This window comes from Sturnus vulgaris, chromosome 2 (genome assembly GCF_052056855.1).
Source record: "Sturnus vulgaris isolate bStuVul1 chromosome 2, bStuVul1.hap1, whole genome shotgun sequence".
Taxonomy (NCBI): Eukaryota; Metazoa; Chordata; class Aves; order Passeriformes; family Sturnidae; genus Sturnus; species Sturnus vulgaris.
In genome coordinates, this window is record NC_142244.1 from 68,944,884 (window position 1) to 68,969,059 (window position 24,176).

The following is a 24,176-nucleotide window of genomic DNA, read 5'->3' on the forward strand; positions in this document are numbered from 1 at the left end:
TGCTGTGCCTGATGCCCCCAGGACAGGGTTGGCCCTCCAGGCTGCCAGGGCACTCCTGACTCATATTCAATTTGCCACCCATCAGGACCCCCAGGTCCCTTTCTGCAGCACTTCTTCCCATCATCTCCTTCCCAAGTCTCTCCGTACATCCAGGGTTGCACTATCCTAGATGTGGGATCCAGAACTTGCCCTTGCAGAACTTCATGTGGTTGGTGATTGCCCAATCCTCTGATTTATCAAGGTCTCTTTGCAGGGTCTCCCTACCTTCAAGGGAGACAACAGCTCCTACCAGTCTTGCAAATGAACCAATTCATGATAGAATAGAATTATAGAACAGATCAAGTTTGAAAGAACCTTGAAACATCATCTGGTTGAACTTTTCATGGGAAAGAGAGCCTAGATGAGATTAATTTGCATCCTGTCTAATTGCACTTCCAGGAATGAGGGCTTCACTTGCAGTGCCTGATTCTTCTCACCATAAAATATATTCTTTTTGTATCAAGACCAGACCTCTCCTAATGAAACATGAACCTGTTGCCACTTATCTTCTCTGTGTGCTTCTTTGTGAAGGGAGAGTCTCCACCTTCTTTGCACCTGCCTTTTAAGTGTTAGAATACTGTGACAAGGTCACCCTGAGTCTTCTCTTCACCAAGGAGAAAAGACTGAACACCTTCAGTCTTTCCTCATAGGACAAGTTTTCCAGCTCTTTGATCTCTTTGTGGCCTTTCTTTGAGTTAACTTCTTTCTGGGACCCAGTCCTGCCGGAGTCATTAAATCACAAATAAATGGTGGTACTTCTTCAGAATGGAAAGTCTAAGGCTTGAAATTTAGTCTTGTTCCTTTTTTCCTTTTTCTCTCAGAGTACATGATACAATTCTTTCAATGTCTTTTTATTGCTAGAATTTCATGGAAAAGTCTCCAGCATTCACACACATTCCTAGTGATCACCTGTCATTATATAGAGCTCATTAAAGTAAATATACAGAAAGAGTACCAGAAGTAAGAAACACAGAACTTAAAAATATTAATAGATAAACAACAATTCATATGATTTTAAGCTAGAAATGCACTTCTGAGTAATTCTGAAATTCGCACATGTGGCCTTGTACAGCTTTCGAAAATCCATGTAATTAATTGATGTCTTTACCTTTTAAAGTATTTGGTTCACCTTTTATCTTAGAAGTCAAGCTTTCTAGATTTTAGCTAGATCACTTCTTAAATATGTGCTACTTTGCCCTTTTCAATTCCAAAGGGATTATAAATAAACTTGCTAAAGGTTTGCCTATCTCTTTTGGGACGCTTCATCAAATGTGTACCTTCTGGTCCTTTAGTTTTGTCAGTCTTTAAATGTTCTAATTTCTAGGTCACCTCTTCTGGCACGATCTTGAGTTTCTTCAATATGCTTTCCACCTCTGCTGTTAAATTTATGTCTGTTTCTGGCATCTGTTCCCAATCCTCCTTTGTGAACACTGAGGCTCAGAATTCATTAAAATTTTTAGCAATGCTTACCTAGGCTGTCAATAAATTACTTTCACTGTCTTTTTGAGGCCTTATTGTGTCTTTCAGTGATGTCTTGCTCTTATTAGTCAATTTATCCTAACTTTTTCCTGACTTCTTCTTTCTCTTACAACAATGTAACTCAAAAGTCACTGTGTTGAAAATTATTATGGAACCTTTTAACATTTGTTTTGTCTTAGTCCTCCTTTTTCCTCCATATTGTTGCCTATTTTGTGTTTGTAAACAAGTGAATTGCCTTTAGGCACATAACTTTTCTAATACTACCCAAAGACGTTATGCCTTCCAAAGATATAGTAGATTGGATTCTAATATACTCTGTACTTAGTCAATTATTTTAATTAATGTAAATGAAATGCAAAGAACCATAGAAAAAGCTATTGAAGCACTCACATTGCCTGAGTATCAACATTTATCAGACAGAGATCAAATCCATTGTATCAGTGAAGCTGTTCTAGGCTGGCATCCATTTTCTTTCTCTCAGTGTTGAGATTTTTGAGGGAAAATACCTACATCAAAAATCAATTCAGAAGTTTGGTGTTTGAAGGAAATTTAGACCACTGAAAACTGAATGAAGATATTGTCAACTAGTAACAGCTGCAAATCTACTTAACTATGGTTATCTATACAAGGGCTTTGCATAATGTGAACTAAATGTTAAAGATACCATTAATGTTTGTATAATATCAATAAAATCAGTACAGCTTTGTGCATGGATGCTTTTATGCCTGTTTAAAAATACTGTAGATCAATTAAGATTGTACCAATGTATTTGTATAACTATTTTTAAAATGTCTAAGGAGCACCTAAAAAGAATTGGGTATTTGTACCTTTCATTTTGAGGTCATCTATAATTCTAATCACAGTTGTACACCACAGTCATTAACCTGTTTGAGACCCTGATAAATTCAGAGCTATAATAGTTATGACAACTGATGCTGTCCTTGCCATGCATCTTTGCATACACACATCTTAGAAAAACCCATGAACCCTCATTTTATTCTCAAAAGTTTTCATATTACTGTTTTTCTCTCCAAGTATAGGGAATTTTTCCTTCCTTCTCCCCCCTGGAGTCTGGAATTTTGTTGTGTATTTTGTTGTTTGATATTATTGTCACTCTGTCCATCCATCTGCTTCTTCAGGCTATTTCTTTCCTCATTTTTGACAGTGCCTGTATAATGTTTCTCACACATCTGGTTTCTCTCCTATATACTGGCTTAAGCCCTCCCTCATGTTTCTGTGTATCCTCTTAGCATCTGGTAGATCACTGCCTGTTTGAGGAACTGCCTATTCAGAAAGCAACTTTCTGCTGCAATGTTGTGAAACTCCAGGTAGGCTAGGGTGAAGCTACAGTAGAAAATAATTATTATTCAGTGACTGATGCAAAAGTTCTTTACATAATGAAAGAGCCTATTGTTATGCATATACTCATGAGGATAGTTGGAGGGTTTCTGAAGAAACCTTTGGTTTAAATATTTCAGTTAAAATCTCATTCTTAATGTTACATCAGTACAACTTTTTATTTAATAAAAAATGCAGTAAGCTTTGAAAGTATCATTTTTTATAATAATTATCCTGCTTATTTGTTCAAACTACTCCAAGAATGCTTCTATTTACATACTTTCACAACCCCAACCACCTAGGGCTAATTAACAAGGACATAAGATCAGGCAGCCTTACCCAGACTAACACATCTGCCCTCTGCTCTTTTTCCCTGAGTATTTTTTTCCCTCCACAAACAGACATTTCTTCTTTCTATTTCTTGAACTCATAGATGCTCCTTGCTCTCCCCCGATCACTGGCCCTGTACAACCCCTCAGTTACTCTGTGCTGACAGATTTGTGCAATTTTTCTTATTGGTGGAGCACTGGTATAATACCATCCTGGTTCACATTTACTCCAAATACACATTATATTTTTGTATTTATGCTTGGTTTCAAGACTTTTCTTATGTCTTACAGGAAAATACTTGTACAGAAGTGAGCCCTGCACAAAATCAAGTGGAAGAGCTTTGCAGAGCCCCATTTGGAGGGAGTCAGACAATCTTTCAGCCATGCTATGGACACTCTCTCCCCCTGCTCCATGCACTAATAACCATGCAGGCTTTGCATTTCTATTTGCCTGCAGACACATTGCTTGCCTCACGGCTTTGGTGGCACAGCTTTCCTTTGACTCAGACCCACTTTTTCTTCCTCATTCCTTGCTCCTGGGAAGAACTGTGATGCCTATCATTGCTCTGTGGTACACAAAGGAAGCTGGGGGAAGCACCCTCTGTTAGTCACTGTTTGTCTGACATTAAAATCTCTGACAGCTTAGAAGACTTGTTTGTCTTTGTTAAAATAACTGTTTATCTCTCATCATAAGTGCTACCTTGGCCCAACAGTGCAGGCACAACAGCTCTAAATTCTATCTGTGTGGTCATCCTTGCCAGGTCTATACACTTCCTGCCCTATGCAGAGTGGAGTAAGCACAAAAATGGATTCATTCACTGTTTGGTTTCCCTTTTTGTAGTCATGCACACCATCCAGTCTGGGAGATACAGAGGAATAGTCTTCCAATTTGCTTTTAATTTGAGTATTTAATCCACTTTTTACTTCTTCAATAGGATGAAACATCCCTGTTAATGTATCTTTTTGTATTCTGTTATTATACCTGTGTTTTGTCCATTTCTGTATAACTTTTTTTTCATTCCATGATGGTACCTAAGTAATTTATCTCTGGTATAGAAACTTGTTAGTTATTTTTTAAAATTCTATGTATAGTACATGCATTGAATTTCTCTTATCTATCATGGTAGTAATGTATATAAGTGTGAACTCTCTACCCAATTCCACACTGATTATAGCTGTTTCAAGAAGAAGTCTTTCATTTAAAAAATGGAAGGTGGCTCTGAATATTTTAATTAAAGAAATTAGTTAAATTCTAATTTCTTAGGTTGCCTCTCTTTCCCTTTAATAATTAGTAGTTTTAGAACTCTTTACTTCTATTTCTAAGAATTAGAAAACCTTTTTTAGGAAATTTTAGGAAATTTCTTCGGAAGGAAAGAAAAAGTGATTTTACTGCAATAACGGTGACAAATTTAGTTGGACAGAGCATCTAAAAATATTTCACTAGTGTTATGTAAATAGCAAATGCTGTTGGAAATAATTTGATGCAAACCTAGCAAGAAACCTGTTATCTGGCTCACTATTCCTGCTTGAGTTAATGCCTCTATATCAGGAAAAATATGAAGAAATACCAGGATTTTTCTTGCTCCTCCACGCTTTTAAGCTATTCCCCATGGAAAGAAGTTACATTGTATTAGCAGCACCTATATTAGTAAAAATAGAAATGCTTTGCCTATAAGTAGGGTCTTACAGTATGCCCTGAAATTGGCAAATTATCTTTGCCCAATTTTGATAAATTAATATCTTTGCTGTATCTTGATTGCTTATGCTCTTTCTCGAGGCTTCTTTGACTGGTAATGTCAAAAATGTGCAGTCCACTGATGTGGCACACACTTGAACTACTTTGGATGCCTAAAACATCCCAGCTGTATTTATTCTGTTATTACTTGCTTAGAACCAGCTGAATGCTGTTGGAGGCAATGGTGTTACATGGGAGTAAGTCTGACACATGTGAAAGGAGTCAGACCCATCATCAGCTATTCTGCTGAATATTGTGTTGAACTGTTGCAAATGACATCTAGAGCTGAACTGAAGACAACCACATTTTATAGTGAAATATTATTGTGTTTCTAAGTGGGGCATGCTCCTTATGCCCAAATGCCAGAACTGTTACTGAGAAATGTTTCTTGATGTGGAAGGAAAGATGAGATGATTGGAGGGAACAAGGAGAACAATATAACACAATTTTAAGGAGAGACAGAGCAGCATATTGGGGTAAAATTACAGCCAAAACGTGTCATGATGAAGAGTAGAGAAACAAAAACAATTTGCATTTTGTGCAGCACCTTTTAGTCAAGAATATCAACATACTTTTCAGCTTAGCTTAATTTTGTCTATTGCTATAAATAAGTACTAGTAACCCATCCTATGAATGGCATGTGGAAAACAGTAAGTGGCTTCCCTAAAGAGCAAGTCCACAAGAAAGTTGAATGCCCTGTTCTGACTCCTTCTGACTTAGCCAATAAAATATACACCTCTGAAGGACATGGAAACATAAAGCAATAAAAAATGGAAGAAACAAAATGATGCAATAAGTCTGGAATACAGCCTTCACCCTCGACTTTCATGAAAGCTTGTGTTTGTTCTGTCTCTGTTGCTCTTACAGTACAGCCATAATTCCCAGCACTACTGGGATTTGACTTCTAAGGTTTCCTTTGATATTTCAATCTGGAATACAGTGACTAGAGGAACAGACAAGGAAGACAATTACTTCTAACTTGCATTCTTGCTTTTCTATCCATGTCACTATCCATGAGAAAGTAATTTAATGTTAATGGTCGGGTCCTTGAATTCCAACTCAAAATCATGGTTACCAACATGACTATGGAAGAATATGTGCATCATATAGACCTTCCAGAAAATATTTGTGTTCACCAGGAATCTCATTTGTGTTCACTGGAAATCCAGAGACAGAACTTACTTCAGAAAAGCAGTGTCACTGTCTTTTCTCTCAAGGAGTTAAGGACAACACACTTTTCTTTCTGTATACAACTGGTAGCAGGTACGATTTCACCTTACAGTCGAGTGGCTGCAGGATTCACCAGGGAGGCAATAGTCTTAAGCACTCACTGCTTCAGTTTGAAGAGGTACAGAATAAGGATACCAGGATTGTTATTTTGCTTTGTAAGCACAACTGGCAATCAGACTCAAAGAAATCAAGAAAAATACATTCTTCTCACCTTCTCCCAAAAGGATTTCTTTCTTAGTGAGGGAACTGTCACACAAACAATTCATCTGTTAGCCTAAGTGGTAGACTGAAGCCTGACTGGACAAGGAAAAGAACAGGAAGCTGGAGGAGTGACAAAATGTCCTGAGGTGGATCTGCTACTTATGGAAACATTTATTTAATCATCAGCCAAAACACCTCAGGAGTCCTCCTTCTTCCTCTCCACCTAATTCTTTTCCCTGTCCCATGACTCCTTCAACAGTTTTTTGCTTCCACAGTTGAATGAAATGCTGAGTCTGCCGGCTTTGTGTGAGGGGAAAGAAATTCTTGTAGGGACTGGGAACAGGCATTTGTGAATGGGTGTAGGAGTATGAGCCTGTTACACAAAAACAAAAGAGTAACTTGATTAACATTTAACAAGCTCAGTTCAAAGATGTATCACCCATTTTTCCCAGAAAGAGCCCTAACCAGGAGGTCTGAGACTGCTGTGGGTGGGAATGTTCTCTGCTTTCCAGTTCTCTGCTTTTCTTTGGTGCTGCAAACCGTTCAGTAACTGAAACAGAGAGATGTACCTAAAAAACCCAAACAAAACATGTTTGTGAATGTTGTCATTAATGGCAGTGTGCCATTTATACATTAAGTAACTCATGATTATGAATGTCTGCAGTGTCAGTGTCAGAGTAATGATCTAATCAATGCACTTCCTTAAAATATGTGCACATGGAGGATTCTTTGATTTCTTGTGAACCAACCAACCTCAGGCCTTGCTGCTTTTGGGTATGAGTTGTTTATATTTTTGTTCTAAGCTAACATCATTTTGCATATTTCCAGGGAAGTCCTGTTCCATGGATTTTGGACTCACATATAGTTCCTGGTATCTTTTTCTGACTCTGTGCACAGAAAAGCATTCACTGAAAGGTATGAAATCTACCTTAGATCCACATTTATGTCAGTAGGAAAGAGTGCTCTACTGGGGGTAAGACTGCCAAATATATTTTTTAGTTTTGTGTTCATGGAGCACTTTGGCCCATCCAGAACCCTGACTCAAAAATTGCTGGTAAAGGTATCAGGGAACAAAATTTTAAAAAAAGAAGAAAATTAGAAAATGTCAGAATCAGCACCTGAGTGCTTTCACATGCAGTTCAAGGCACTTATCTATTTAATATTATATACCTCAAATTGGACATATATTTATCTATGAGGCTTTTTATAGGAAAAACCAGTAGAATCTGTAGGAGGCAAATTAAAATGATATCTTGAAAAGCATGCTGCCATAACAACAAAGAAGAACAGAAAACAACACTTCTGCAGTGATGTACAGATAAAAGAAGGGCGATGGAGTGTCAATGTGAACTGCTAAATTTTCCTTCCAAAAATAAAAGCAAATAGTAAAAATCTGAACTCATTTATATTAAAGTAAATTGATTGACTTTAGCTGGTGGAATTGTTCTAAATGCAACAGAGATTAAAATCTAAATTAATGGTTTCTTCCTATGATCAGACCTAATTTAACTGTAGGAACTACACAGAACTTAAATGTGATCTGAAATTACACAGTGCAGTAAACTTTAGTAGTGAAAGGATAGAGCAACCTGACTAGCATTTCTCTCTCTGCTGCTCTGGCTTTGATGAGTATTATAGAAACAACAATCTTGAGCCTTAGTTCCAGTGAGGATAGTGTGTACGAAATCTGACTTGCCACATCTTACAGAAAATTTTCTGCATGGTGACCTTTTGCCAAAACAAATTGTATGAAGTTGCTAGCGTTTGCAGGTAGTTGGCAGTTTGCTGTCCAAAGCAAATATAAGAAATTCAATGTGCAGTGACAGTTATGAAAACTGTTGTGTCTAAACAAACTAATCAGAACACAGATCCCGAGACACAGTGCTTTATAAATTATTTGTTTAAGGAGTGAGCTTATGGAAAGAAACATTGCATAACTCAGTCATAAAATTGGAAGAATCTGTGCTTAAATACGACTACATACTTCTCCTAAATAAGTCTTGAAAAAATCATATAGTCATATAAATAAATACACATGTATACAGTAATGCCTTATGCAACATTGTTTTTCTTGTGGAGATGATACCATGGACAAAATCATGTCCCTAACTCAGACAAAGTAACATTTCACATTAACAAGGACAAGATTTTTAAAAAATTTTTGATGGGTTTTAGTGCTTTTGGGTAGAACTAGTATTTTAATTAAAAAGAATGATGTACTGGCATAAGTCCCAGTAAGACCTAAGTGACTTATAGACCATTTACTAGTATAACAAGTGAAGATCTCCCCAATATCCCATTTATTTTCAGCAAAAAGCTTACAATGGGTTCTCAGTATTTTACTTATCCCGAAAGTCCATCCTTAATTTTTCATAGAGAAGAAACAAGGTATAGCAATTGGATATAAATCAGTATTTCCCACTATATTTCTAACTCCAAATGCAGGCGCTCAGTGTGTCATCCAGACTCCATTTACAATTTTAAACTTCTTTCAGCTTGTGGATCTCACATGTATTCCGAAAGCAGTATGAATCCTTCTGTCAGTATTTCTGCTGGCAATAGTCTTGGGGTTTTTATTTGCCTTCCCCAGATCAAAAGTTGAGAGCCACCTATCTCTTCATTAGTCTGTGAAGAGTTACTTCTACACACTACTAGAGGATAATTCATCCAACCACCCATCGTAGGCTGAGATGAATCACTCTCCAAAGACACCTATCATTTTCACTGTAACTGTAGATGAGTTTACTAATAAATGTATGTGGAGAAAAATCCCACCAGGAGCATCAAAATCATAAAAAGAAGCCAGATTATTTTTTTAAGTATCCAGTGTTTTAAGTTGCTAAATTTACACATTAAGTAGTCTTAGCTGACATTATTTTTTGTTTATTCTGGTTTACATTAGGGTAAAATGTGATCATAACCATAAGAGCAGGTATGTTTATAGTAAGAGACTCAGACTATAGCACCGTGCTAACAGACCTTACCCCTAGGAAAATGATACATAATCTCATATCAAACACTTGAAAAAACAATCAGAATACTGTTGTAGAGATCCACAACAAAGATTTAACATTATTTTGGATACTTTAAACTGAAACACACCCATATATCAGTGCTATGTAGTTCAGGCACACCAGTCTGTTTGAGAAAGACCAGCAGTGGGGATGTCAGGTAATCTGCAATACTTATCAAAGAATCCCTCCTGGCCTTTCTTCTTTCAAAATACAGATGCATCTCCCATTGTCCATCCCAGGTTTTGAATGTTCCGCAGTGGAGAAAGGTCAGGAGTTCTGAGGATTCCTCTCCCACTGGGAAGGCTGTCAAACTATCTAGAAAATTTTTTCAAATAAAATTTAGGAATAGATTAACCAACTGAGAAACCAGCAAATGAGGGACTGTGGTTTTAAGAATATTTCTGAAATCCCACTTGTTAGATTTCTATACAGGAAATAACAGCTTGCAGGATGAACCATGATTTTGCATTTTGGGGAAAAATGAGAAAGACATTCTGCTTATAATATGGACACTTACAGATGTATATAGGACACTTCTTGCCAGAAAAAGAGCTTGTTGAATAGCTCCAGAATGGCTACATTCAGACACTAAGGTAACTTCTTTCTTTGAAATCAAAGTTGTTCCCTTCATTTTCCCCCACATTTTCCTACTGAACTTCTAACAGAGTATCTTAGTAAGCAGATGATTCTTACTACACAAAGCCCAAGGATATCCAGGGCTTATATAATGCAAGAGAAACAATTGAGCTGAATCTAATAGATAACTGAGGTATGCAATGCTAGATTTTATCTATCTTGTAGCCTCATCAAAATAAATTTTCAAGCTTTAAATATTTAAAGAAAAGAAAAAAAAAAGAAAAAACCAACCCTGTAGAGAGAAATCAGTTTGAATAGTTTTTGTTTCTGTGAAACAGAAAAGAGCCCAGATATCCATATGGCTCCAAAGTGTCACTTAAAGATTGATGGAAAAATACCTTCAGTTGATTCCCTAATGTCAGAGAGAAGTTGCTTCAATTTCTTTTCTGTGGGGAAAAGGGTGGCACTCAACAACCAGTTAGGTTGATGACAGCTGATTATTTCTTATAGGTATATCAGGAGTTATTCTATTGATCCATTGTCAATTTTCCTAATTTGAAGAAAATTATTTGACTTTAGGGGAGCACTACAAACTTCTTGAACTCCACACTTTTTTGGTGTGTGTGGCTCTTATTTATTTATGTTTAGCACTTTTAGCAGTTTCCACTAATCAGCTGCAGAATGCAAACAGAATTCCAGCTGGCCTTGGCAAGAGACTCTGCTGGGAAGTAACCCCAGACAGCTTCACAGTGGCAATTAAGCACTCATTCATTAGTAGTGTGAAAAGATAAAGGCTGCTGGAGGAAAACAGACATATATAACATCCAAACTTTTGAAGGAAGGATATTTGTGTTAATTTCACAGATTCGGTTGCCCCAAAGCAATTTATTTCAACCCTGCAAGAAGGTTGCTTGAACTGCAAACAGTGATTTGTGAAATTTATTTTCTTTCTTTCTAATGAAAAATTTCACCAAGTAACCCTCAGGAACAGACAAGGTCCACACTTCTGATCTATACACAGTCTTCTTCATAATTTCCATGAACACTTTATGATGGGAATTAATCTAATATCATAGGCACACTGGACCAGCTGCTGCTGCAAATTGCTCATGCTGTGATTCAGAATTAAACTACAACTTAGAGAAATTTGCAATTTTTGGTGGCACTTGTGTGTACAGCTCTAAGGTTAACCCTCTAAGCCTATGTAGGAAAAAATAATTTACAGAGGACTGAGGGATAAGGTATAACCGAGGTGCTGGAGTGAATCAGTGTCACTGAGTGCAATTTTGTTGTCAGCTATTGTTCAGTAGAGAGTCTGACTGTATTCTTAAGAAGACTATGATGGGAACCAAATGGGTTCCATTTGTAATCACTTTTATGCTTTGACTTAGAAGATGATTCATCTTGCAGACTTTAAAGAGAAGTTAAATGCAACTACTGCCAAATGTTCAACACTGAAGACATTCATGGATTCAGATGTTGTCTGGCAGAGAACTTATATCTATTCTAAGGGAAGGCAGTGAAAGGAATCCTAGCAAGGCTGAACTATTTTCCATTGCATCCATTACTGATAGAAAATAGTGGAAGGGCAACAACTAAGACCTGGTTAAGATTCTTTATTTTCTGAAATACCTTAAAGTAAGTTGTGGTTATACTAGCTGGCATATAGAGCCAACAGCCCATTAGCCAGATGAAAATTGCTGCAATGTGACAGATGTTTGACTCCATTTCTGCCTGGAGGCTGGTGTAAACCAGTAACTTTAGTTCTTTGCCAGCTGGATAATATTCCTACACTAGATATTATTTCTTGCTCAGGTAATTCAGTGACTGTCCATTCTTTGTTAGAAATGAAGGAAAAGATCAGCCCAGGCAAAAGGTAATTAATCTTATTAAAACATACCAAAACAAAACAACTGGAACTCATTACACTAAAACAAGATTGAACTTCTGGTCTCAGTTTAATTCCTTGAAGATAAATGCCCAGAAGTAAGCACTTTTATCCCTGTGGCACATTTATTAAAACTCTTAAAAGAGAATCAACAATTGAGAATCAGCAAAAAAGTCAAAATAGCTAATTTGAACCATGCAGAAGTATTCTAGGTCACAACTAATGAATCTGACAAGGTAGGGTGTAGAAAATTGTGATAAAGTGTATTTGTTCTATATTAAACCAACAGTCCACTCAGTAACAATTATTTGGGGATATATCTCAAGTCAAATATACTTTACTTGAAATAGCAAAATAAAGCTAATAACATACAAATGTTTTTATTTACACATATCAATTTTCTGAGCAACCTCCTATATTAGTATCTTGCACCTCAGTCTTTTGGTGGTCAATTACCTTTGGTAGTTACATTAAAAAGCAAAATTCTTATTTTTTACTATAGCCACCCACTTGTCTATATAAAATCAGTAACTATTATTTATGATAGTTGTCAAACTCTGCCTTTAGTATCTGGCTAGTACCTTATTTATATCACAAACACATTCCAGCAACTCAGTTATAACAAAATGTCGGAAACTTTATTTTACTGAATTCTGCTGTAACAAACCAACAGAAAAAAACCTCCTCTCCCTTCCCCAGAAACCATCTAGATTAAATACTTTTTCAACCTAATTCTAGGTGATATGCCTCCCAAGTTAACAAAATATTTACTGGCATATGCACTCAAAAGTAGCTTTTGTTCACTGGTACAGAACCAGAGCCATTTTCAGACTACCAGGAACATGTGCAACTACATAAGCTATGCAATTATAAAGATGTTCTTAGGAAAGTAATATTTGAAGAGTAACAAAACTCATAGTTTATTCGACCTGCATATAAAACCGTTGAAGTATAATACATTTATCACATTAAAAATGCATCATTAAAATTTAAAAGCAGGTGCAGTTACTCAATAAGCTAATGGTATAGTCTGAAGACTCCACTCAAGATTGTATTGTTGAATTCCCATTGGGATAAAACAGAGAGAGAAAAACAGGGAAGGAATTGGAGTGACCTTGCACCAAGGTGTTAGTGCCTGATCCTATGTTTCTGGTAGACTGTGGTTGAGCTCCACTCTGAGGATCTTTAAAGCACTGCATTTTCTCTGCTGTGAGTGGATGTGTGCTACAAGTAAGCATGAAGAAAAGCAACAGCCAAACTCTGTGGAGAGGTACCTGTGGATGACTCTGCATGACAATAAGCCAGAGGTAGTCTGATGAAGAAAAAGAATTAATACATATAAACAGGAAAATAATAAAAATTGAAGCAAGTGACATTTTCCCCCAACATTTTGAAGACCACATATATTCATAAAATGAACTTGTGCAATTCCTGGAGAAGGTAAGTGAGGGGATTTCCACTTTACATAGTACAGAAATTTGTGGCCTTCTCAAAGAGGCATCTGCGCTCTCAAGAAGTTCTGCCTTAAGAGTTCCAAGACAAATTTATTTCGTTTAACTAAAAGTTTAAATTCAAAATCCATTCTAATTTTGTAAAACAACCATTTGTTTGGCTTCACAGATATGAGACTTTTGTCAGATGGAAGACTTCAGAACTCCCTTTAGTCAGGGAGTGTATGAGCATGTATATAGATCACAGCTAATTTTGCAGGCAGCTGCATTCTTTTCAGGAAAAAAAAAAAGCTGAAAGACTGTGTGGACTTAAAATCTGCATTTCAGTTCAGCCTGTGTGCAAAGTATTGGTATGTAAATGCCCATGTGGTTTTGAGGTCTGCTTTGTTTAGGATAGAACTGCAAGGATGCAGGCCACATAGTGCCAGGTAACATTAATGGGTTTATTCACAGATGAAGTTTATAAATAATCACAAAATCATTTAGATTGAAAAAGATGTGTAAGATCATCAAATCCAACCAGTAACACAGCACTGCCAAGTCCACTTCTAAACCTCCAACCACCTCTAACAAGTCCACCACTCAACCATATTTGTAAGTGCCACATCAACATGGTTTTTAAATGCCTCCAGGGATATGACTTCACCACTTCCCTGGGCAGCTTTTTCTAATGCTTTACTCCCCTTTCCATGAAGAAATTTTTCCTAATACCTAGTCTAAACCTCTTCTGTCACCTTGAAGCCATTTCCTCTTTTCCTATCACTGGGAGAAGACACTGACCCCCAACTTGCTGCAACTTCTAGTGGTTGTAGACAGTGGTAAGATCTCCAATTCCCACAGCTCATGTTCAGCCAGCTGTCAACCAGCACTTGCTGGTCCTTTTCCTCCAGGCAACTTCCCAACCACTCATCCCCCAGCCTGTAGTACTGCATGGGATTGTTGTGACCCAAGGGCAGGACCCGGCACTTGGCGTTGTTGCACCTCATATGATTGGCCTTGGCCCATGGATCCAGCCTGTCCAGACTCCTCTGCAGAACATTCCTGCCCTCCACAGATCAACATTTCCACCCAAGTTGGTGCTGTCTGCAAACTGACTGAAGATGCACTCCATCCTCTTTTCCAGATCATTGATAAAAATATTCACCCTGAGTCCTGGCAAACCCCACTTATGACCAGCCACCAGCTGGATGTACTTCCATTCCCCACAACTCCCTGGCCCCAGCCATCCAGACAGATTTTTACCCTGAAAAGAGTATACCTGTCCAAGCCACGAGTGCCCAGGTTCTTCAGGAGAATGCTGTGGGAAAAGGTGTCAAAATCTTCAGTAAAGTCTGGGTAGACAACACCCTACAGCTTTTCCCTCAGCTACTAAGTAATTCACCTTACCATAGAAGGAGAGCGGGTCAGTCAGACGGGATCTGCCTTTCATGAACACATGCAGGCTGGACCTGATATCCTGGCTGTCCTGTACACACAGTGTGATGGCACTCAAGCTGCTCCATGACCTTCCACGGCACTAAGGTCGAACTGGTCCATCCTTCCCTGCATCCCTTCAGGCTCTTCTTGGAGATGTGTGTCACATTTGCCAACTTCCAGTAAACTGGGACTTCCCCACTTAGGCAGAACTTCTGATAATCATTGAAAGTGACTTGGTGAGCTCTTTTGCCAGTTCCCTTATTACCCTTGGGTGGACCTCTGGCCTCATAGACTTGTGTGGGTCTGTGTGCTGTAGCAGATTGCTGACTATGTTCCCTTGGGTTCTGTAAAATTCATCCTGCTCCCCATCCCTGGCTTCCAGCTCAGTGGGTTGGGAACCCCAAGAACAGCTGGTCTGACTAATAGTCAAGACTAAGGTAAAGTAGGCGTGAAATGCCTCAGCCTTTTTCTCACCCTTTTTCACTATGTCTCCTCCTGCGTTCACTAATGAGAGTCTCTTCAGCCCTCCTTTACTAGCCCAGTTCTTTATAGAAACATTTTAAAATGTTTCTTATGTCAGTAACCAGATTAAGTTCTAGCTGGGCTTCGGATCTTCTGGTTTTCTCTCTGCATAATTTCACAATATCTTTGTAGTCCTCCTGAACGACCTACCCCTTCTTCCAAAGTTCATACTCTCTCCTTTTTTTTTCCTGGTTTCCAGACAAACACTCTGTTTAGCCAGGTCAGTGTTCTTCCTTGCTGGCTGATCTTTCAGCACGTGGGTATGGCCTGCTCCTGCAATTTTAAGATTTCCTTCTTGAAGAAAATCCAGCTTTCCTGGACTGCTTTGTTCTTCAGGACTGCCTCCTAGGGGACTCCACCCACCAGACTCCTAAACTAGCCAATGTTTACTCTCTGTAAGTGGCAGTTCTACTGAACCCCCTCCTCACATCACCCACCAGTCCTTCTCTGTTTGCAAATACCAGATCCACTCAGGCACCCTCCCTAGTTGTGCCAGGAAGTTATCTTCCACATACTTCTGGGACCTCCTAATGAAGTGGCCAGCTCTAAAAAGAATTAAGAACTCTGTTTATCTTTTGTTTTTTTTTTTTTTTTTCAGTTGGCATCTGATAAAAATAAAGAAAAATAAATGCTACTGTTGACAAAAAGGAAGTGAAGAGAAAAGAGGAAAAAAAAGAATTTTAAAATATTGCTTCAGTCCTTCTGCAGATTATTGGGCATTTTGTCAGTGATCACTAAAATTTTATGACCCCCCACAATATTGGCTAAAAATGCTTTGCAAGGTCTGTAAGGCATTATGAAATGTGAAAGTTTTATGAAACATCAAACTCTCACAGCTTTCAGACACACTTAAATAGTGGGGCATTGCTGTGGAAGTCAGAAACCTCTCTAGGAAACGTGCAAGGAGCTTTTGAGAAAAAACAGCACATCACTATAGGACAGTTCACTGGGTGATAGGAAAATGTGTGTCCCTCTCCTGCCTCTTCTGAATGTAGGCCACACAGCATCAGGTTATACTGCTTGCAGCACCATCTCACTGTGTAAAGAGACTAAAACCAGGCAAGGTGTCACAGACTCAAATTGTACTGCTGAAACGTGGCATGCTAAATGCTGCTTTACTGAAACATAACCCCAAGGCCTGCAAAGAAAAATATTTTTGAGGTATAAATTTCTTAAACATAGTTGGCACACGTGCCCCAAACATGAAAATATCTGAGGTATACACACCTGAAGTATACATAACCTTACGGCACATTGGTGCCTGTGCTCTTTCTCCATATGAAAGTATCATGCAAGCTTCAAACTAAATGATGCAATGCATTTGAATATCTCAATAAACTCACACTTTTAAAAGAATACAGTTAACATATCTAGAAGCAGATAACTCCCAGTATAATTAGAAGTTCAGAAAGATCACTGTGATTCAATGTTGCATTTTTCTTCAATTTCGCTGGCAAAGTACACTGCAAATTGGCCCAGAACTCATTATCAGTTTGGAATTTGAAATTGTCATTCATTTCTGCTGATCAAACGAGGAAACTTAGTTTGGTATGCTCTTAAGTTTTCTATCAACATAAATGAAATAGTTAATTTTTCAGTATTTGTTGTTCATTATTCACTAAGGAAAATTATCTGTTTTATAATTTATCATTGATGTTCTATTTATGTACCGTGAGTGGTTGTCATAGTTTGTTTTTCATCTTTCAAAAATTAAAGATGAACTAGTTCTTTTGTTTTTATCCACAAATGAAAGAAATGGTAACTTGTTCTTCAGGTTCTAAATCTATATGCTGGCACTAACAATATATTCTCTCAAGAAAAGTCACCTTCACTGTGAACTTTGCCCTGTTCCTGGTTTATTGGTTAATATATTAAATAGCATATTTAGGGGAACACTAAGTAACTTACTCTTTCATTCAGAAAATTTGCATTATGTCATTAATTCAATCATGTTGCATATTTAACAATTTTTAAATATTTTCATCAATACTTCTCCAAAGTAGAAGCATAGACAGATACCTTTATTCCCAACTCAGTTTTTTTTAAATTGCGACTCCTGTTGACTTTTGAGTCTTGTCCTTACAACAGTTAATTGTGAAAAAAAATCCACCAGGTGTTCAAATTCGTAAACACAGATAAATTTTGCAGCGCATACAGAAAAAGCTGATGAATATTCTTACCACAAGCTCATGCCCATATGTTTAGACTCTCTGCAGCTACAGTACTTTATATATAGGAAGATCAAGTTTGAGCATAGTCTCTTCTATGGATGACATTGCAGTGCCTATTCAGGGGCATAAGCATATACAGCCAGGGAAATCTTCACTATCCTAAATTATAGATTGTCCACACAAAGTTGGCAGACATGATGCAGAAAGTGCAGACCACATTCTTTCTGACCAGTAGCCAGAGGAAGGGATGATCCAAGGAACTAAAAAAGCATCATCTGCAGCTGTCATTAGGAAAAAAATCTTTCCTCTCATAGTCAAAACACATCATATAGAGTACTTTGCCTACAAACTGCACTTCAACTTCCTAAAACTCTACTGAAGAAGAGTTTTGGGAAGATGTGCAAAGTTTTCAAGTGTTTAAAAAATGCCCACACATACTTGAGTTTAGTGAAGAACAATGATGCCAAGATCAGCTGTGAATTTGTCTTCCGGTGACCTACTTTAAATGTATGCAAGTTCTAAATTGCATCATGCCTGTCTTTTGTGTAGGTGTTATGATCACTGAATCCCAAGGGTAAGGTCAGCCATGTCCACCATGATCGTCTTGCTACAACCCAACTGTCTGATAACCTGTAGTGGTGCAGGGGAATGCTCAGACAGGAGAGCCTGAGTGGATCCATGTCAGAATTCCTGTTAAAAAGACTGTTAGGAGATTCCATGCAATGAGAAGCCAGCCCATGTGCTTGTATGGCTCCCTGATGTCTCAAATAACTTTTTTTCATTGATGAGGTGTGAGACTGGGCAGTGATTGACAAGCACTTGGAGTAACAAATGATATTTTGAGAATAGCATTGAGAGAATGATTTAGAAGTGTTTGACATTATATTTAACTATGGTTGATAACTGGTGATAACAATTGGTGATAACATTACCAACATGCCTCTTTTCTTTAAGCACTCAAGATGTATAGGAGTTAGGCATGTAAGTGACTTGTTTCAGGAAATACAGACAAAAGTGGACGTCTCAAGCAGAAAGTGAGTTGACCCCACAGGGAAAAACAATCTGTTAAGAACCCAAAACTCCTGGCAGGCAGCCCAGACACATATCTTTTCTCAGATAAAATTCTTCACAACGTACAAATGAAGAGAATGTTAAAGGAAATGAAAAACCTGGATTGTGATACTAAAGCTTTTTATTTGAATTCCCAACTAATTGCTTACAGACATTGTAGTAACAAGTCAGGGCATTTACCTGTGTTTCAGTAAACAGTACAACAGCCACAAGAATAGCATATTCATTAGTCTCTGGGGTAGTAAAATATTATTATCTTCAATTTCAGTGTGCATCATTTACAAAACAATTGTGTAGTACAGACACAAGAATAATTTTGGAAGGCGTAGAATTCCTTCTTGAAAAATCACAGTATTTACTCCCCCATGCTTAAGGAACTGGTTTGACTGGTACAGAAAATGTTTCACAACATGGATACTTAAAAAAATAAATTTAAAAGCTCAAGGACATCAAATTCCATGCCACAAGTGTCAAATAAGTTTTAGAATGTCACAACACAAGATCAAGAGTGAACTCAGCACAAATTCTGTGAATGCACCAATAGCAGAGTCATCTTTCCCATAAAAATAATTGGCAACAAATGCATCCTAGCTGGTCACACAATCCCCACACAACAGAAGGAACTATTTGGATTGGAAGTATTGTGTAGTAACTGGGGCACACCCTGTGTATTTATCTGAGATTTCTACACTTACTCACACAATAGATTTTTCTCTGCATAATTATTCAGTAATATTTACTTCAAGGATGGCTTTTCCTTAGGTTTCAAACAGCTTTTGGTAGACCAAATATCAATATGTTCTGATATATACAATTTCCTCCAAAGGGATGCAGTTACAAATCATAATGAAATAGAGTTACAGACTCTGTTAAGCCCCAGTGGGCTGAACATGGATTGTCCTGTCCCATTTTACAGTTAAACAATGACTGGACTCCCTGCTAATGAGATTTTGGAACACTTTATTTTGTTTTCAAAATAGTTTGCATTCTACAAATTTGTAGTTTTGATGACTACTATAGGCTTTTTTGTATTGAAAAATACATTTTCACAGTTAAGGGTTTTTGGTTTTTTTCATGTATGTAAATTAATCAGTAGTAGTAAATTCTACAGTATAGTTTTGAAAAACGTCTGCAGTGGATTTTAAAAAACAGACAAAGAAGAAAATATCCTAAGTAATTTTTGTGTTGATTTTAACTTGCGTGATATATGTCCATTTTTAATAAAACTACTGATAACCTCCAGTTCTACAAGTGAGAGAAACTAATGTACTTGCTAACTCCTCTTTCTAAAACTCTGGAGATGAGAAGTGAGGGAGCAAGCAGTACACCTGAAATTTAAGTTGCTCTTTTGCAAATATCGGCTACTCAGATACTCTTTTGTTTCAGCTAGAGCCTTATAATGTTTTTGTACTTATAGTGACAAGCAAAGACAAATCATTGCTTCTGTGATATAAATGGGGAATTTAGGCGAAGAGAGGAATAGAGGGATTTGTTCAAGGTCACTCGAGCACTCTAAAATAATGCTGGAAAATGAATTTTTCTACTCCCAAGCTAACAAGTTATTAAATCACATTTCCTCTCAGTGTGGTATTATACTCCAATTTGAATTTGAGGGGGTTTTATAGACTACTTTTGCTATTTGTAGCTGAAGGCATGCAGAAGGATGGAAAGGAATGGGAGATGTTAACAATGAAAGGTCTTTTCTTACTGCTAGAGTGAAAAAATATGCTATAAACAAGTTTCATTTCAATAGAGAGAAGGCAAAGCTATCTCATGGCACAAAGTTTCTGTATACAACAGAAAAATATTAATGCCCATTCTCTCAATGTGTATCAGTTTACTACCTCATATGAAGCAAATTTCCTTTCAGTCTAGCATTTATTTATCAGTGTTAGCCTAACTGTATCAGTGATCCCTGTTCAAAACAAGGAAGTAAGTTATGGCAAAAAGATAACATGATTGCTACCTAATAATGAGGTATTGAAACACAGCAGAGCACTTGGAAACATGTAGGTGTAAATTCACTGAGAAGAGGGGCAGACCTGTGTTCATTCCATACCTGTTCCCTCCCTTCACAGGAATGAGGACCCACCACCAGACTGACAGTACACGGGCACAGTGATCCCAAAACCTAAACCCCTTTATTCTTCAGAGAATCCAAAGCTTAATCAAAGCACACACAAACTTTCTTTTGGCACTTAGTGACGTATTTGCAACAAACATGTGGGAAGCTTTGGATTTGGGAGGAGGAGAAAAGATGTGCAGCCTTGTACATTAAATATTTGAATATGTTTGCCTTTCCTTTGTCCTCTTACCTTACATATGTCATTTGTTTTCTGACAATGTGAACTTTATTTGAGGTCTTATCAAGCCCTGCATGTGTTTTTACAGAGAGAAAACGATGTGGACACAAACGGGGTCCGTGGATGCATCAAGAGGGATTGAGAGGGAGACTGTTTCTTCTCTTTTCCTTGGAGGAGAAACTGCACCTATATACTTCAGGTTTGGTTTAGTGATTTAGAGCTAACTTCTATATTTGAAGAACAGGAGGGGAAAAAAAGGAAAGAAAAATAATTTAGTTCAGTTCTATGAATAACTGGGCACTTATAATTTAACAGCCCAGTTCTGATCCGAGTAAAACAGTAATTCCCTTGAAGTTGGTGAAATGGTGCTGGATTTACCTCAGGGCAGAATTTGGCCCCCCGCTAGTGATCCAACTATTAATAGCTTTGCATTGAGAAAAATCATTGAATAAAATAATTACCTGTCTTGTCAGTGGAACTGTTCTTTTTTTTTTTTAATGTCCTACATAAAATCCTTAGACCAAAATTCAAAGCAATGTAGAATAAATTAATTAATTGGGGAATTAATTGGGCCATGTTGCCTTTTTTAAAACTAAGCTGTGTTTTAGTTATATTTTGTTATGTGCCCAAAGGCTCCTGGGCATGGATGGCCTATAAATACAAATGGATAACAGATCATTAAGAATAAAGCTACCACAAAATAGTTTCTCTGTTTTCTCAACACAGGTCTGAAAGCAATAACAGTGGAACAGTAGTGGAGAAACAGCTGGGGCTGTGAGAAGATGCTATGGAGAAGATTGTTTTGCCAACAGAGATGACTATGTTTCAACTCATTGCTCTTTCCCACCTCCTCCTCCTTCTGCCTCCTCCCTAGTCCTTCACTGACTTTTCATCTTTGTTCATGGCTGGCAGCATAAGGTAGCTCCCATTTCCATCCTGCTCACATTCACTCTGATGTGATTCCTGCAGGAGCTGATCTCAGGCAGCTCCTCCTTTCCAGTTGTTCTCTTCTCTTAGACCTGAAACCCTTCCTGTCTACTTTGTTTAACCTCAGCTCCACTATACCCACAAGTGCTGAGTAGAGCAAAACCCCAAAAATCTTCAAGCTGTATCTTTATTTTTCAGGCTACCCTCTCTATTTCAGCAATATGTTATATTGTTTTTTCAGGCAGTATGAAAATATATCTTACATTAAAAAAAAAATACTTAAAAAGAATCTCTTGACTTTACCAATTCTTGATGTAAAAACCCACCTGGCATTTTGACAGCAAATGATTAAAAGCCTTTCTCAGTATTTTACAAGCAAATATGAATTTTAACAAGATAACTAAACTTACAGAAATGAAATATTCTATTGTTGTCTAATGCTAAACTAGCTGTCAAGTTTGAGACACTTGCAGTTACTGTTAGGAATGATTAGAATGAAGATATGTTAAAAAGAAATACAGGCCAGGTTTTGCTCATGTCTTGCAGATATAAAATTCAGATTTATAGACTCTTCGGATGACACCAGCAATAAAGTGGTGATTTTGTTCTGGGGTTTTACATTCTGCTCCACAGATTAGTATATATCATGTGCCTACATTTGTGTTTTAAACATACCAGTTCTCAAAGTACTTTCAAGTTAAGGTTTGAGGGAACTTTGCTAAGAACGAGTTGTCAGGAATGCTGGAGTAATTAACTGAAAAAATGTTTTTTATAAACTTACAAGAAGAGAAAAGGTAGGCTTGAAGTGCCAGCAGGGAGAGAGAGAGACAGAGAGGTCAGGAACCCGACCAGCTTTCTGAGGAGATGTGAGCAAGGAGTGAGAGGGATGGACCACTCTTTGAAGATACATATGAAAGGAATAAAGCTCATGATTAAATGTAAGGACCTGGATGAACTGTCTGAGGTACACTGAAATAGTAAGAGACAGTGAAATCTCTTCACCTAAACACATGGAACAATGACAGAATATGGCTGAAATAGCATTGATATTCTTCCCTCACAATTGCTCCCTTTTTATGTGCTTTCTAATCACTGTGAAGAGTACTGTCACCCTATCTGCCAGTCAGGCCCACAGTCCCAATGTCACTGATGGCTGAGGCATCATTAACCTTCCAGCAAAGCCTTCAACAAGTCATGCCATTCTCAGCATGCACATCTTCCACTCACTTGTGTAGCCAGGTACACACTCCTGAGGAGTGGCTGAGGGAACTGGTGCTGTCCAATCTGGAGAAAAGCAGTCTCAGGGAACACCTTATCACTCTCTACAATTGCTGAAAGGAGGTTGTAGCGACGTACGGGTCAGTCTCTTCTCCCAGGTAACAAATGATGCAGCAAGAGGAAATGGCTTCAAGTTGTGCCAGGGGAAGTTTAGGTTTCATATTAAGGAAAAATTTCTTCACTGAAAGAGTGGTCAAGCATTGGAACAGACTATCCAGGGAAGTGGCAGAGTCCCCATCCCTTGGAGGTATTTAAAATATGTGTAGATGTAGCATTAAATATGAATTGGTGGGCTTGGCAGTGCTGGATTAACAGCTAGACACAGTGATCAGTTGGACATAATGATCTTAGAGGTCTTTTCCAACCTAAAAATTCTGTGATCCTACACCAGAACCTATTTCTGGGACCTACCAGAAGACAGATTGTCCTCAGGATGTGTTAACTTTCCTGTAGTGCTCATTTAGTACCGCTTCTCTTATTTTGGTGCTGTCTTTTTGGCTTGTGAATAGCACTGTCTCAATGCCAGTGAAAAAAGAATGATGTGGACTGGAAGTTTACCTAGATTTATCAATATTAAAGTGTTGTTTTACAACAGTTTGATTGAACTAAAGTTTGCAAACAGATAGTCAGCACTTACAACTCTCTATATATATTAGTTGTGATTACTCTGAATGCACCTTCTTACCATGTGATATTTTGAATCGTATGTTTTCATATATGTTTCATATTCAAATGCCAGTCTTGAACAATCTAAGAAGTTTGGGGATAATATTGCATTTCCCAAGCTGTGACACTAGTATACAACACAGAGCTTTGAATGTTCTTACTTTCTGCACAATCATATAAGCTTATCTTCCCAACCAAGTTTGGCAACTAGTCCAAACGTGAAAAGCTGTGAGTAAAACATGTTCTGTATGCATGGATATGGCAAAATGTCATCTGTGAAGGTCAATGTGTTCTCTTTGTGAGCATGGAAAATCCACTGCTATGTTTATGACCAAAAATATAAAAACATCTTCGTATATTGGACTTTCAGTTTTTCATGTGTGGTATTGGAATTCCCATGATGAAGACAGCAAAATGAAGACATTGGGATGCTGAATGAGTACATGGCTTAAATACACAGAAGCTGGGGGGAGGGAGGTTTCAATCATATAAGCAAGCAAAGCTTTAGCCAACTCCACCAACATTGTTCATGAACTTGTATT

General features: G+C 37.7%; 1 long non-coding RNA gene across 2 annotated transcripts in view; it reads left to right on the forward strand.

The window, feature by feature from the left end:
- Window positions 1-24,176, forward strand: part of LOC148224835 (uncharacterized) — a 170,839-nt gene that overhangs the window by 136,082 nt on the left and 10,581 nt on the right. The window contains exons 4-6 of one of the 2 annotated variants that reach the window (XR_015801534.1): window positions 7,180-7,266; window positions 20,852-20,962; window positions 21,490-21,681. This is a non-coding gene — a long non-coding RNA (uncharacterized LOC148224835). Of the gene's footprint in view, window positions 1-7,179; window positions 7,267-20,851; window positions 20,963-21,489; window positions 23,998-24,176 lie in introns of those variants that run through there. The other variant, XR_015801533.1, reaches the window with a different exon arrangement.